The following is a 16,219-nucleotide window of genomic DNA, read 5'->3' as shown; positions in this document are numbered from 1 at the left end:
CTCTTAAATGAGTTTTGATTCACTAAAATATGACAACCAAACTTGACATACCAACGCTTGGTGGATTCAATCAAGCTATGCTCTAACAATCTCCCCCTTTGTCAATTTTAGTGACAAAACTCTTACAATCATATGGATAAACAAATTACAAGAATTCATTACACATTCGCTTGATTCCCGAATTCAATAACACAATAACCTGTATACATTCAATCCTTAAATGTCGTTGTTGAAATTATAATAACAAAGCTAATACTCCACCTAAAGGTGAGATATGTAGATTTTATCAATCCGCACGTCTTTGTTATACCAATTAATATGATATGTTATTCCCCCTTAGTCTATGATTTCACTCTTTCGTTAGATAAACATTTAAGCACAATTGTCCTTTTCCTTAGTAATACCAATCAATAGAAAATCAATGCCAGTATCACTTGTCTACTCCATATATTTCTCCCCCTTTTTGTCACAAAATGAAAAAGAAACGAAAAAATAAAGGACAAAACGAAAAGAATCTTACAAATCTCAAAATAGACTTGCAAACCTATAGAGTTAAGCACGAGGGTTCCGCACACCATTTTTGATAACCAATATCAAAACTGAAACTAAAAAGTAATTTGTTTTGATATGTTATCAAGGAAATAATTTCCCGAAGCAATTTTCCCAATTTTGGTTTAGCAAACCAAAAATCAACTAAGCACCTTTGTCCCTTTGCTAAACGGATTGTACAAATACAATCGCTTCATTCGATAAAACCAAAATAAAGACAACTCTGTTTTTCTCATCAGGTTCTAATTATCCATATAACTTAGACCTTTAAGTTTTAAACAAGACAAGTACTAGGTTAGTTAACTAGCATTTATTGTTAAGGCATTTGATTAGACTTAAATAACCGAAACCTCCACTTTGATAAGTCTAACTAAGATAAACTTAGCTTCTCTTATCCGGAATCAAATTGGACTAAACAATCCATCCCGTAGACTTTTTCTTTCGTCAAGCCATAAATAATTCATACAAACAAAAATAAATCAACTTGCATAATTATTCACCTCAACTGGAAGCAATTGAAACAACATAGACATTATAGCATCGCAATTGCACCGAAATTTTCTAAGCCTAAAAAATTGATACCACACAATAAAGCAAGATAACAATAGTTTTTCTTAACCGGAACCAATTGAATCACACACACATCCATACATACACAATGGAATATATCATCAATTGTGCCGAAATTTTGTTAAGCAGAAGGAAAATATATATGAAATAAAATCAGGCTTTTCTTAAACAGGAAAACAATTAACTAACAAAATTGTTACCTCAAATTTCGCATCCACTTCTCCAATATGTTTGCACCTTCTTCCAGGAAGAATTGATATTGAAATATCATTATGTTGTCATCCTCATGCAAAAGAATAACAACAACCAACCTTTACCAGCGAAAGGTTGAAAACCGGTTTTTAACTATTGCAAGAAAAAATTGAAAACCACCGAAACACATATGCTTTTATGCTAAACCAAAACCTATTCCACATATTGTGACTTTTTCACATATTGTTCTATCAGAACCTCTCATGATCCTTTGATAAAGCCTATCAACACGGGCTAGAACTTAATCCTTCTAAATCAAAAAGTCACCCAAACCATAAGGGTTCACAATATTATGAGATCGAATATCAAGGTAATAAAACCGAAATCAAACATCCCATAAACATCCATAGCAATAATAAAGCATTCAAGCACAGGCTATGTAAATCAAAAACCATCACAAGAAAAATTATAAATCAAATAATTTTATTTATAATAGTTTTATTCATAATAGACTTAATACAATCATTAAAAGAAATCAAAAATTGATGTCTATTTTCTTAGATTAAGTATTACAGCAAATAACTTAATCTCTAGTGGTGCTCTTGTTGTTCACCGAGGTTTCTTCAGTGTTCAAACTTTTAAAGCATGTCTCAAGAGACTTGTTAGCAACCACTTCTTGTTTTTCAAGTTCATCAATTATAACCTTAAGTTCAGCAATAACTCCTCTTGTTCCTTCAATGTTTTCTTTTATCCAATCTTGATGTCAAACAGTCATAACAAGATTGGTTTCCAGTTCTTCAAAACCTTGGATATATTGAGACATACTATCAGAACAAATCCACTTGGTTTTGGTTGGATCTTGTTTGTTGTAAGCCAACAGACATGACTCATCTTATGATCCAACTGAACTATCAGAATCAGAATCCGACATGATATTTGATATGATTTTCTTCTTCCTCTCTGTATTGATTCCTTGACAATCTTTAACCTTTTGAGCTTATTCCTTATTATCCTTTGAGATACTGCGAGTTATTGGAGGAATGCATGCTCATATATATAAAAGGATTGATCAGGGTATCAGAATACAGACAAGAGATAGTTTCACTTTAAAAAGAGACAACTTCCGGACCGAAAGATATCGGGGGAAACCAAAAATATTAAACAATATATTTCATTTCCTTTGTCCGAACTTCTCAAGTTGGAAGGTTTATTTAAATTCTAAAATTCCAAATATAACCTAATTTTTGGAAGATCATGATAAACACAAACATTTTTACACAATTATGGATTCGCAGCTATCATAAAGTTTCACAATTTTTCTGATAAACAACTACACAAACAGATGTGCTCCAGATTTATTGTGCCTTTCCCATCCATGAATAAGAGCACAAAAGAGGATGAGAATACACAATTTTGATACAACTAGGTTGCATCGGAGTAAGATTTTTCTAGCTTACAGGGAATATCAGAAACATAGTTCATGTTTCTCTTAGGGAATTTCTGCCCAAAAAAATTTCTCCCAAGACGATGATCTTTTCTAACTCTAGAGATATGATCATGTGGAGAAACTTACTGACGTGAGAATTTTCGGAGATATATAAATCTCTCTTAATTCTTTCAATGAGATTTTCATAGGATTTTCTCATTCTAAGGACTTCCTTATGATTCACATCAGTGTGATTATCTGAAACAATTATTGGAAACTCCTAATTGTTTCTTTTGGCACAGATTCTCTCTTTCCCTTTCTTCTGGAGTCGTTCTTCATCAAAACAAGGATTGTTTCGATAAGGATGAGGAGGAATCTTTTTCCATAAGTGATTATCAACTCTTTCCTCAGATTATTTTGAGTTGATCTTATCGGATAGTGGTATAATCTGTCTTTCTACTGAGGAATGGTCTTTCATTTTTTTAAGACAAGAAACTTCCTTCAATATTTTTACCACCGTATGTTGAAGAAGTATAAGTTTTCTTTCAAGTAACTGAAAATTGTATTCCTTAAGATCACTTTTACGGAATCGGTTCAAAATTTCCTTTGGACAAGATTTCGTTTGTTCATCAGTAGATATAGAAGATGGTTTCTTATCCTCTTCTGACTTGATGTAGTTAGGCAAACTACCATCATCTTGATCTGTTTCAGATGTGACTAAACCGGTTTTATCACAGTCTATAAAAGCCGAGCAAGGACTTTTAGTTTCCTCAGCATCAGAAGAAATCACAACAACATCATTAGTCAGAGTCATAGGACGTGTCTCTTTAACAGTAAGAGATTTACCAAGAGCTTCCAGTTTGACAGTGAGATCCATATTTTCTTTGGACAGACAATTCGATTGAATGTATTTATCTCTGATCTCCTGTTTAAGAAGATTTGTCTCTGTCTTTAATAACACCACTTTAGAAGACAGAGATTTTATAGGCTTTAGGAGTTTTACCAACTCTTTATCAGCATCTTCCTTTCCATCAGAGATGGACACAGATGTTTTCGCAACTCCTGGATCATGAGTCAACGAAGTAGTAACATCTTCAACTTTTGAGTATTCAAACTCTTGCATAACGTTAACTGAATCAGACATAGATTCAATTTCTTATAGGTTGGATCGCACCAAACATAGATTGTTAGATCTTTTCGTGTTTGACTGGTCTGATACCAATTGAAAAGGCGAGGATACCCAAATATACCTCAAGCTAAAACTTTTCCTACCTATAAGTCCTTTCTCTGAAAGTGATTGTCTATGGACTGAGTTGAGACAATGCAACTAATCGGTTCACACTTCGTGTGATCGTCTATGGATACGAGATCGAGACAATACAACAACGAAGTATGTTTACTTGATAAAAAGGTTCGGACTTAACCAAACACAATAGGATTGCTTATCAAGTAAATAAGAATTAACGTTTGTATAATTTACTTTAATTATAATAAAACAATTATAATGCGGAAATATAAAGTAAATGACACAACATGATTTTCTTAACGAGGAAGCTGCAAATGCAGAAAAACCCCGGGACCTTTTCCAGAATTGAATACTCTCAGGATTAAGCCGCTACACAAAATTACACCACCTTCGTATAGTTGAGACCAAGCACCTAAACCTATAGTTCACCTAGTTCCGTCTGTATTCCCACGCCTCCAACTTATGAATAAGTCACTTACTTGGAACAATTCCTTTGGTTCGTATTCCAAACAGTAAAGGAACAACAAATTTGTTTGGTATCAACTTTGTTCAACCAAGTGATGTGAGTTCGACAAAGGCTCTTCTGTTTATCTCAAATAAACTCCTTCGTCAGGTTCTTAGATCTATATTATTCTCAACTACCGAAGTAATTGTTAAGATTTTGCAATCAATACTTTTAATCACAAAGAATTGTATTGATGCCGATCTACACAACTAATCAATCCTATCTACCACAAGGATAAACCGATTATAGTTGGATCCTCTTATACCGAAACAAGTATTGTGCACACCAAAGATTATGAACCCAAATCAGAAATCTTCAATATCTTCTTTGTCTTCAAATCTTCTTAGATCTTAAATAAACACCTACACACAACAACTTGAATCTCTTGTGATCAATCACGCACAGAATGGAGTCTGATAACAATAGATTATCACAAGATCGTCTTTAAAACTAAAAACAGTCTAAAGATCCCTGTCCAAACTTCGATCTAGTTTAAGTGAATCTTATATCAGAAGAGAAGATTCTCAAGGATAAACAAACTAGGTGCAATCAAAGTTCAACCACTGTTAGTCAATCAAATCAATCGAAAACACAAGATAAACCGCAAGTATCTAGTTTCCCAACAACGGTACTAATAGAGCTTCTCAATCCCAAAGAAGACTTTAAACTGAGCGGCCGTAAGAGATTTTGTCTAATTAGGTTACTCTCCTCTCCGAATAGGCGGCTTCACCAGTAACAACACAACCGAGGAAGTTTGCTGTCACGAAGGATTAGTTTGCTAGAAATGCAGACTTCAAGTATTTATAGACTAGGAAGTTTGGACACCAAGGAATTCCCAAAACCGAAAATATTCTCAAGATATGCAATATAATTCCAAATTCGGTTTCCATAATTCCTAGAAATGCTTTGTCCAAAATAATGACCGAAAATCTCTTCGGAAAATCTTTAACTAGTAAATGCACATTACTAATTCTCATTTTTCTAAAACAAAATTAAGACCTTAATTAAAAGATTCTTAACTTATTTATGTTTCGATTCTGGGATTTTCTTCCTGTAGCTATTAAGGAATAACTTTGAACAATTAAAGATAAACATTACTGTCTGTGTTCAAAGTGTGTCGACATCCTTACTTTGTAAGTCCTCTTTCATACTTACAACCTTGAAACCGATCTGCCACACTTCCAAAAAAGTTTAGAATTGGTTCATCTGACTTTCAAGAACTATGTGATTGATCAAGAACACTCAATCACAAATCATGGGTTTAACGGTTCTACCTAAACAAGTTTCGGTTCTACCTCCATGGGAGTACTGTGCATAGTCACACTAGCTTTCCGAAATTCGGTTGACAAGGTACTAGGATCGGTTCCCCACATATATATGGTATCTAACTTATATGTGTTGCACATGTCAATAGAATCGGTTCCTCTTTGCCTAAAAACGTGTTGCACATGTCCATAAGATCGGTTCCCCCGTCTGCTACAAACTTGTTGCACTTCATACAAGGATTGATTCCCCTTTGTGATGTGTTGCACCTCTTAATAGGATCGGTTCCCCTTTACCCAAATTCGGTCATACACAAATCACAAACTCGATCAACCATCTCAGGTGATTACTTAAGATCGGTTTCACTAATAAAAGTCATACCAGTACATAAGTCAGGCCTTTGTGAATAGTTTTACCAAGAACACAAACAAGTCATGAGCGGTTATACTAAATCACCCATATTGGTTGTTCACAAGATATGCAATGAATAACAATACCAATAACGCCTGGCGATTTCCTTTTCGATTCATAAACAAGTATATGAACTTACTTCCTTAAAACACATGTAAAACATTTTTTCCTAGGATGAAATCCTCACCTCATACCCATACATAATCACACTAGCATTTAAACGATTATGTCGATGTCTTATCTACAAAGTTTAATGGTTAAGTAATAAACCTCGTATTGTATTCCTTAATACTATGTCTATCTAGAGTGTTCATGCTTCGCAGTTTTGTTTTCAATATGCACGACTTGAAAGATACGTTAGGAAATGAAACAGTTCAAGTCAAATATCACTAACCTCAAGTGGAAGGATGATGTTGTCGTTGTAGCTTCTTACTTCTTCACTTTTTCAAGTCTTTGCAATACTTGTAATGTCTCATATCCTAATACTTTCAAGCTAACCTATACGAAGTTGACTCTAGTACACAATCAAGCGACTCTTAAATGAGTTTTGATTCACTAAAATATGACAACCAAACTTGACATACCAATGCTTGGTGGGTTCAACCGAGCTATGCTCTAACAAAAACTATGTCTCAATCTATACAAAACCCAACATGTGACTGAATTCAAATTTGAAGAGAAGCAGAGAACATTGGCATTCACCATTCTGACTTTGGATTTTGTAAACAAATGTAAATCAACTCTGGTGACTCATTTTTTCAGAAACTTGAGTAATATTTGTTTACATGTACAATTATGCAGATGAAATAGTTGGGGCGGTAAAGGCGAGTTTCTTCCAAATCTAATGGGATAGTTGCATTGCTAGAACAATTTGGTGTCACCTTCTGCTCCACAAGTCAGTTGAGTTAATAATTGAGTCTAAGTCGTATATGTATACAAATGTCAAATGTAACTCATTGGCATACCATATTTTCACGCATTTAATGCAAAAACCAGAGTGAATTATAACTATACAAATTAGATTTTCACTTAGTTAGCGCCCAATGTTTTCACATTTTCTCTGCAAGTTGATTTTATTTGATTCCTTGAGTTATATGGAAGATGTGGTATAAATCTTTCAGTTCAACCTGGTTGCACTCTGTTAATCTTCATGTGTGATATTTTTTTTCTTCAACATATGGTATTGAAAGTTCCTTTGTCCAGTTTGTTGGCGGCATGAAAAAGTGGATGAGTCTAGAATGAGGATTCAAGTTTAATATGTTTTTAAAAGAAACTGGTTACCGGTTATACTTGTAAATAGTTAAAATGACCTTCCTACATTAAATCTTTTGGTGATCGAGAACATACTTACACTTCAGATATGTAGCTCAAATAATATAATAATGGATCTTGAATTTTTTTACTTAAAAGGAAAGAAACTAATACAATGATAAAAGAAAAAGAAAATGCACATTACAATGCTACAAGGAGCTAAGTGTATAAGCTTGCAAAACTTCAATTGGAAAGACAAAACAAAAAGACTTCCATATCTATCTACAAGAGCAACCTATTTCTTCTTCACTGGAGATCTATGTCCCCTATCCATTTTATCATAGCTTGCATCTCCTTTCCAACCTAATTTGTCTAACTCTCTGTCCTTTTAGATTTTTGAGGTTTCTCGTCTTTCTCATTCTATTCATCGTACATGGTTTTCAATATCTCCATCACCTTCGTAAGATATCCCAACAATGGAGTCATTGCAATTGTTTTACTAAGCTTTTTTATTTATTCATGGGAATCCAAGCATTTTTCTTACTTTCTTCTCCTGGAAAATTCATAGATTTGTCTACATTAATTATTTGCATTTCAACTTCTGCGGGAGTAACTTCCCATGATTCACTGGCATCTTCGATTATAATTTCTCCCCTACACTGTCTTCCTCACTTAAGTTTGCAAAAGGTTCTTAAGTATCAAGAATGCTAAAAGGAGTCAAATAAGCTGTATGCTTCTGAATTGTCTTCTTTTTTTTTTTCTCTAAATTTCTTCTTCTTTGGGTTTAACCATTTTCCATCAGATGGATTGCGAGCATTTCCAAAACACCATTCCCTTTGGCATTTTCGATTCTTTGTAAAATAGAGGGATTTGTTTTGATGATATCAACCTCTTATGTTAATTTCTCAGTAATTGACCCCTGTTCAGTACTGACATTCTCTTCTTTTACTCTTGCAGCTACAGTATCAACTGGGACACTGGTGTGTTCGTAAAATTCACGATTTCGAAGATTTATAATCCCATGGGATTACAAATTTTAGGATTCGTTTAAATCCCTTGTATGTTTGGTAACCAATTTAGGATTCATAGAATTAGCTTGTTTTAAAGTCCATATGCTGTTTGGTATTACCCTTAAAATCTTAAAATTGTATATATATATATATATATATATATAAGAGATTAAAGTAAAAAAAAAAGTGGGTCCATAAAAGTCCTAGGATTCATAGAATTTGTAACTAATTTAAAATTCTTACGATTCATAGAATTACCTTGTTTTAAAGTGCATATATTGTTTGGCATTACCCTTAAAATCTTAAAATTGTATACATATGAGATTTAAAGTTTAAAAAAGTGGGTCCACATATCTCATGATAAGTTTCCCGACAAATCTTAGGGGGAGGGGTCGGACTCTATATGGAGGATTTACTAGAAAACCGATTCCCGTGGGAAGCATGATGATAAGAACTTAATAGTTCTTACCCACGGCCAGCAGAGTAGACTTTAAAAGAACACAGAAACTTAGAACAAACTTATAATTCTCATAGATAATCAAACTAATAACACTAGACCTTCTTATATAGGCCACTGAACTATAAATTAAGGAAAGGTAACCTAGAAATGAAACTACTTCTATAACTAGGAATCTAAAATAAAATTCTTAAAACAGAACAATTTCCAAAAATAAACTAATGCCTAAAACAAGAGAATTTAGGGATTTCTAACCCTAACCCTAATTTTAATTAAAAATTCTAAGTAATTGGGGATTTCTTATCATTCTCTGCCCCTTAAGATTTTCCTTGACCTCAAGGATCAGTTCAACCATGGAGATTACTGGATCAACCTCATCTTCTTCTTCTGGTAGATTATCCTCAACAGCTGCGTTAGGAAACAAAGCCTTCTTCAGAAACGATACATGAAATACCGAATGTATCTTTGACTCCTTAGGCAAGTCCAATCGATAAGCCACAAGTCCTATACGCTCCAAAATCTTATAAGATCCAAAATATCGTGGAGATAATTTTTGGTTCTTCCTTTGCACATTAGAATTTTGCCGATATGGCTGCAACTTCAGATACACATAATCCCCAACTTGATATACAACGTCCCGGCGTCCTTCATCTGCCCTTAGCTTCATTTTATTCTGCATCACTTGAAGTTGATCCTTAAGCATTGATAAAACTTCATTCCTCTTGGTTATTGCCTCATCCAAAGTTGTGGTTTTCGCTTCTCCTGGTAAATAAGATGCTAATACCGGAGGAGGAATGCCATACAAAGCCTCAAACGGTGTAGTATTAGTTGAAGTATGATAGGATGTATTACACCAATACTCTGCCCATGGTAACCAAGATGGGCATCCTTTTGGTTTATCTCCAGCGAAACACCGTAAGTAACCTTCCAAATATCTGTCACTTCAGTTTGACCGTCGTTTTGCGGATGATAGGAGGAACTCATTTTTAACTGAGTTCCATGTAGGAGAAACAACTCTTGCCAAAAATTACTTGTAAATACAGCGTCCCTATCAGAAACTATAGATTGAGGAAATCCATGAAGTTTGATGACTGTTTCTAAAAACTTCTGGGCTAACGATGTGGTTGTATATGGATGTTTTAATGCAAGAAAATGGGTATATTTAGTTAGTCGATCCACCACTACAAGAATCACAGTTTTCCCTTTAGACTTTGGCAACCCTTCAACAAAATCCATGGATATATCTGTCCATACTGTAGTAGGAATCGATAATGGTTGAAGATATCCTGCTGGAGAAAGAGTACTATATTTATTCCTTTGGAAAACATCACAACAAGCAATGTAGTCTCTCACCTCTTTATGCATTCTAGACCAGTATAACAACTTAGATAAACGTTTTACTGTCTTCAAATATCCGGCATGACCAGTAATTGGAGAGTCATGAAAGTCAGCTAGTAGTAGTGCCTTCCACCTTGAAGTAGGACTTATCACTAGTTGATGTTGTTTATAGTAAACTAAACCATCTTGTACGGTAAAGTTATTCTTGCCGAAAGAAGGCTGACTCACTTTAAAGATGAAATTTGTGATCCACGGATCTGTTTTTAGTTCAGCCAATAGGTCTTCCATCCAAGCACAACTAACATAAGTTACAGAACAAATTTCACCGTTTTAAAATTTTCGAGAAAGTGCATCAGCAACCTTGTTAGACGATCCCTTCTTGTACTCAATCGCGTAGTCATAGCCTAATAATTTTGTTAACCATTTTTGTTGTGCCCGTATTACAACTCTAGCATCCAAAAAATACTTCAAACTTTGTTGGTCTGCCCGAATAAGAAATCTTCTCCCAATTAGATAAGGTCACCATTTAGTAACCGCATGAACTACTGCTAACAACTCTTTCTCATAAGTTGACAAACCCATATGACGAGGTACAAGTGTCTTACTTGTGAAAGCAATTGACCTACCTTCTTGCATCAAAACCGCACATATTCCTACTCCACAAGCATCACTTTCAATAATGAAGGTCTTTGTAAAGTCAGGTAATGCTAGCACGGGTATGGATGTCATTACACTTTTCAATTTAACAAATGCGTTTGTTGCTTCATCTGTCCACAAAAAACCTTCTTATTTTAGAAATTTTGTAAGTGGTGCTGCAATATTAGCATAACCTTGTACAAATTTCCTATAATATCCTGTCAAACCTAGGAATCCTCGTAATGCCTTGACAGTTCTTGGTAACGGCCAGTCCAAGATATCTCGTATCTTGATAGTATCATCTTCCAATCCTCCTCTTGAGATGATATGACCCAAATACTCAACCCTCTCAGTACCAAAATAACATTTACTTAATTTGACCTTAAGTTGATGTCTTTCTAATATTAGGAATACTTCACGAAGGTACAATAAATGTGCTTCCCAGGTAGGACTATAGATCAGAATATCATCAAAGAAACCCAAGACAAATTTTCTTAATTGATTTCTGAACACATCATTCATAAGATGTTGAAATGTAGATGGAGCATTAGTTAATCCAAACGGCATCACTAGGAATTCATAGTGTCCGTCATGGGTTCGAAAAGCTGTTTTGTAGATATCTTGTTCATACATCCTAATTTGATGATAACCGATCTTAAATATAGCTTCGAAAAGAATAAAGCTCCATGTAGTTCATCTAATAACTCATCAATGACTGGAATAGGAAACTTATCCTTGATAGTAGCCTGGTTTAAAGCTCTATAATCAACAGACATACGCCAAGTGCCATCTTTTTTCTTAACTAACAAAACAGGAGAAGAGAAAGGACTCGTGCTTGGCCTAACTAATCCCGAGTCTACCAAATCTTTAACAATCTTTTCGATCTCACCTTTCTGGTAATGTGCGTACCTGTAAGGTCGTACATTGATTGGAGCACTCCCAGGTTGTAACGTTATACGGTGATCATGACTTCTCACAGGTGGCAACATTGTGGGTACCGAGAACACCTCACCAAACTCTTCAATCAATTCTTGTATCTCTCCTGGTGTTTCTTGACTAATTTGTGCTTCTGAACATTGGTTGATTTTGCAAAAGAACCCAGTTGCTCCCTTATTTAAGAGTTTCTAGATGCTATTGATGTTGGCTAACTTTACTTTATTTTTCTTATCTCCTTCTAGTCGAATATGTTCACCATCCCTCTTAAAATCCATGGTTAAATGTTTGAAATCCCAAGTTATGGGACCCAACGTTTCTAACCATTGGACTCCCAGAACCACATCGCATTCCCCAAGTGGCAATACATAAAAAGTTCCTTTGAACCCATATTTATTAACTTATAATCCAGATCCAAGCATCTTCCTTCACAAGTCATTCTAGCACCATTAGCTACCAACACCTCAAAAGTCTCATCTTTAATTATCTTAATTCCCATTCTTTTAGGTATCGCAGAATCAACAAAATTATGGGTACTTCCAGAATCGATAAGTATGGCAACTTTAGCCTTCTTAATTTCTCCTTGTACCCGCATGGTTTGCGGAGCTAATGATCCATCCAGTGCATGTATAGAAATCTCGACGGTTTCTTTTTCAGATTCTTCTTGTATAACAACTTCATTTGTACCTTCATCTTCATCCTGATTGTCATATCTATCAATTAAGAACAATGTCTGAGTTTTACAGCGATGACCTCGGTGCCACTTTTCATCACAATTATAACATAGTTGTTGCTTTCTTCTTTCTTCAGCTTCAGCCTGAGCTAATCTTCTAACAACTGGAGTTTCAGTCATGGGTTTTGAAGATGATATAGGTGCTTTAGAATTAAAAGGTCTACTAGTATTAACAAAACTAGGTGTCTTTGGTGCTATTCTATATGATTGTTTTCGCAATGTTACCTTCTCATCTTGTAACCTTCCAATTTCCATTGCATCATGTAAATTAATAGGGTGTGGGATTGAGTTTCTAGTCTTACCTCGTCTTTTAATCCACTTAAAAAACAGCTCACTAAAAATTCTTCAGGTAAATTATCCACCAAATTTGATAATCGTTCAAATTCTTCACAATATTCTGCATATGAACCTGACTGCTTAATTTTAGCGAGTTTTGCTCCTGCATCTTCATATGAAGTAATACCGAAACGGCTAATAATAGTTTTCTCAAATTCTCCCCAAGTAACTACAGGTTTAGTTCTCTTCAACCACCTATACCATTGTAAAGCTTTACCATCTAAATTACATGTTGCCAACTTGATTTTCTGATTCGCAGGTGTTTCATAATACTCAAAATATTGTGCATCCTTAAAGAGCCAACCTTCTACATCAGATCCATCAAACTTGGAAAAATATAATCTCTCACCTCCTCTTTTTGATTGGTTTTGTCCCTCATTATTCCCAACTGCTTTGCTTTCCACAAGCTGGCCGATCCTCTCAATTAACAAAGCTTGATTTGATGTCATCTCAGCCATCTTCTCCGTTAGCTCACCTAATTGCTTCTCCATAATTACTTGTTTTTGTTTTCGAGTTTTGGTCATAAACAGGATACACCTGCTCTGATACCAATTGATAAGAACTTAATAGTACTTACCCACGACCAATAGAGTAGACATTAAAAGAACACATAAACTTAGAAAAAACTTATAATTCTCATAGATAATCAAACTAATAACACTAGACCTTCTTATATAGGCCACTGAACTATAAAATTAAGGAAAGGTAACCTAGAAAGGAAACTACTTCTATAACTAGGAATCTAAAATAAAATTCTTAAAACACAACAATTTCCAAAAATAAACTAATGCCTAAAACAAGAGAATTTAGGGATTTCTAATCCTAACCCTAATTTTAATTAAGAATTCTAAGTAATTGGGGATTTCTTATCACATGATTCCAGGAATTTGGGCAACCAAACAATCCGAAGGAAACATAATTCCACCAAATCTCATGGACCCATAAATCCAACCTTTAAAATTCTACATCCAAACCCAGAAAATATTAAAATTACCTCTTAAACTTGTAGTTGAAAGTTGAAACTTGGAAATTTTAAAACACAGAGGAAGGAAGATTTCTCCGCGGAAGAAGCAGAGTTATAGAATGTTTGTCTACTACAACAATATGCTTTCTTATGTTTTTAAAGGGTGAACATAAAGAGGAGAAAGGAAAAAAAAAATAGTATGATCATGATTTTGTTTTCTAAAAGAGGGGAAATGAAAGAAAAAAGTGATGCGAGATATTGTTCGTTGCCTCCCCCAATTGACCAACTTGAATCTTCAAGTGAACCAAGTCCATTGCTTTAGTTCTTTGTTAAAACTTAGAGCATCTCCAATGCAGGGGGTGGAGGTCATAAAAAACCATGCCACCTAAGATTTAAGACTTTCATACCAAAATTCCATCTCCAATGCAAGGGTTAAGGTCCTTGAAAATTGTGACATGATAATGTGGGGGTGGAAGAGAAAGTTTAAATAAGACCTTCTCTATGACTTTGGGTCTAAGTCCACATCATGAATTTATCTCTATATTAATTATAAAGTTGTTAGATAAAACCTTGAGGATTGGAGATGATTTTTGGGTTGAAAGGTGTTAACTTTATTTGCTTTGTCTATATGTGAATGACCTCCATAGAAAATGTTATATTTAGACCTCCACATAGAATCACCTCCACCCTTAGCATTGGAGATGCTTTTAAAATGAGATTAAAAAAACTATAGATGCATCACCATGCAGTGGCGGTGGGGTACATGAATTGGACGTAATAATCATATCATATGATAAGTAGTGGAATTTTAGATCGAATCTAATAATGGGTTGATTGACTCTACCTTAACTCACCATGCAATGCCTAGTTTACGGAGTTGTTTAAGCATTCAATGATTGACTTTTAGAAATTAGTACCTTATAGACGAGTTAAAACCCTGCCTACTTCTTGGCATTTGATGGAAATTCTGCAATCTAATAAAGGGACAAGTCTACCTAGCTAGGTTACGCACTCTCTTAAATTGGACTGATGATTGTTTCTTTCTTCACATTACTTATGCATGTATTGCATAATTGCTGCCGATGAAATTTTAGTGGCTATAATTCACATCACGAATTTTATCAAACTTTCATAAATTGTATAGTGAAAAGCATTTTAAAACACCTATGTAAGGAATATAAACATGGCTATCGAATTATACATTTTTCTTATACTAACAATAGTCAATTAAAATGGTACTATTAGAAATATCCCATTTCTTAATGATATAGGTCATCTATTAGTGGGACAAAATTTAAAAATTAATAGGTCATCTATTTAGGGACAGAGGGAGTATTAAAAAAGAAAACAAACCTAGTAACAACGTTTTTTAGATTCGTTAAGACGTTTTCACGCACGTTATAACCGTTACATAGGAATTTCAGATCATAATTTTTTTTTCTATTTAACTGTTACAACGCCCGTTATTTTTTAAAAAACGTCCAAAAACGCGTTTCTTTTTTACTATATAACACGTTTTTGCCCAAAACGTGCTCACACATGTCAAAACGCATTATAATGATCATGCCTAGTGCCCATGACTTGAGCCGTGACCCGTTTTTCAAACCTTGGTTACATAGGAATGACGATTTGAACATTCGATATAATGTAACTCATTAAGTCCTCTAGGTCGGGGTGACCTTAAGTAGTTTTGGTTTTTCCAATCTAGAGAAGGTACTGATCATGGTGAGAAGAAAGTGAAAACCCCATCATTTGTAACGTCGAATTCATTAAGATGTTGTCGCTGTTGTTGCCTCCACCTTCATGACCAACTGAATCTGATTCTTGTGGTATTTGAATGTCTTGAAAAAAAATGATGAGTTACCAGACTAATCAGTGAATGACCTGGTTTTTTTTCTTTCCTCTTTGTTGGCGCTAAATCTGCGATTAATCCGCTTCCGGCCCGTATCATCCGTCGATCCGCGGATGTCAAATCCGGGTGATTGGCCGGACACGGTTGGATTTTTCAAATCCACAACTTTGACGGATTGGACGCGGGTGACCCCTAATACGCATCTGTCCGTCCGTTGCACACCCCTAACTCTAGGGACTGAGGACCTCAAAACTTTTCAGCTGAAGCCCAATAAAATGTTCATCTGGAAACTGAAATCCCCGACCAATAGGGTTGGCGACGGATAGCCGAAGTCCGATATCCGTTTCCAAAAATACGGTATCCTATAGGATTTAATCTGACATATCGGATATCAGAATCGGATATTCTATTGGATTTTACCTCTTAACCCTATCGGAATCAGAATAGGCTGCTTCAGTAAGGTTAATATCCGACATCCGATAGCCTAGGGGTGTACTTGTAATTTCCTACCCCTAGGTATTATATGTCTCCATGTCATTAGGGATTC

Source organism: Papaver somniferum, chromosome 10, assembly GCF_003573695.1.
Source record: "Papaver somniferum cultivar HN1 chromosome 10, ASM357369v1, whole genome shotgun sequence".
In the NCBI taxonomy this organism is placed as follows: domain Eukaryota; kingdom Viridiplantae; phylum Streptophyta; class Magnoliopsida; order Ranunculales; family Papaveraceae; genus Papaver; species Papaver somniferum.
Note: the sequence above shows the minus strand (reverse complement) of the source record.